The 876-nt window shown below is 46.8% G+C and overlaps 1 non-coding gene across 1 annotated transcript; it reads right to left on the reverse strand.

Moving 5' to 3' along the window:
* Window positions 1-376: 376 nt before the first annotated feature.
* On the reverse strand, window positions 377-458 carry Trnas-aga. Its single transcript has one exon. It is a non-coding gene; the product is annotated as a tRNA-Ser (tRNA).
* Window positions 459-876: the final 418 nt, after the last annotated feature.

Here is an 876-nt window from a genome sequence, read left to right on the forward strand (position 1 = left end):
GGAAAATGCGAAAGAGGCGAGGCGTCAAGGGAGCATGCCTTGTGGAGGCTACGCGGCTGACGTCATGCCCTCTCCTACCCTTCTATTCTCCATGGAACTGACGTAGTCATGCCTCTGACGTAGGGGTTCACTGTTGGCTGCGCCAAATCAATCCGTGGTATTGACAGCGCTGTTGATTGCTCTTCACGTCGCGCGCTAGAGTTAGCAGATTTCGGTGACTTGGCTCGTTTGAAAGTTTGCTGGCCAGATTAATAAATATTTAGACGGATTTACATCGCGATACTTGGCATGTGGTCTTTGCTGAAGAGGGCTGCATAGTTTTCTCAATATCAAAAATGAAATAGAGTTGCCCTTAAAAAAAAAAAAAAAATGTTTGCGCAGTCGACAGGATTCGAACCTGTGCGGGGAGACCCCAATGGATTTCTAGTCCATCGCCTTAACCACTCGGCCACGACTGCGGGACGAGTAGGGGGCTCGCGAGCCCGCTTCAGACGGGGAAACTTTTCCAGTAATTTTGAGGTTGTTTTCCCTTGCTTTCCCTTGATCGACGCGATCGGGTCCGGCTCGAACGAGCGAGCGAGCAACTCGCAGCAATTCGAAGACGTTTGAAACGGCTGCAGCCAATCAGGGACGCAATATTTTCACGTGACACTCCTATGAACAAAATCAGTATCATCAGCACCACCAGAGCTTCGCCTCAATCAACATCATTCACCACATAAAGATGCGGTCTTTTTTTTTTTTTTTTGATTTTTTGTCAGGCTATTTATTATGGTGTCAGAATACTACCCAACTAATATTTTGCTCTAGAGTCAAGTATTTTTTTAATAAAGCCAAAAAAACGCAACTGCTCGAAACCGAAATCCCCGCACCGTA

Source organism: Ixodes scapularis, unplaced genomic scaffold, assembly GCF_016920785.2.
Source record: "Ixodes scapularis isolate PalLabHiFi unplaced genomic scaffold, ASM1692078v2 PGA_scaffold8__174_contigs__length_109621045, whole genome shotgun sequence".
Taxonomy (NCBI): Eukaryota; Metazoa; Arthropoda; class Arachnida; order Ixodida; family Ixodidae; genus Ixodes; species Ixodes scapularis.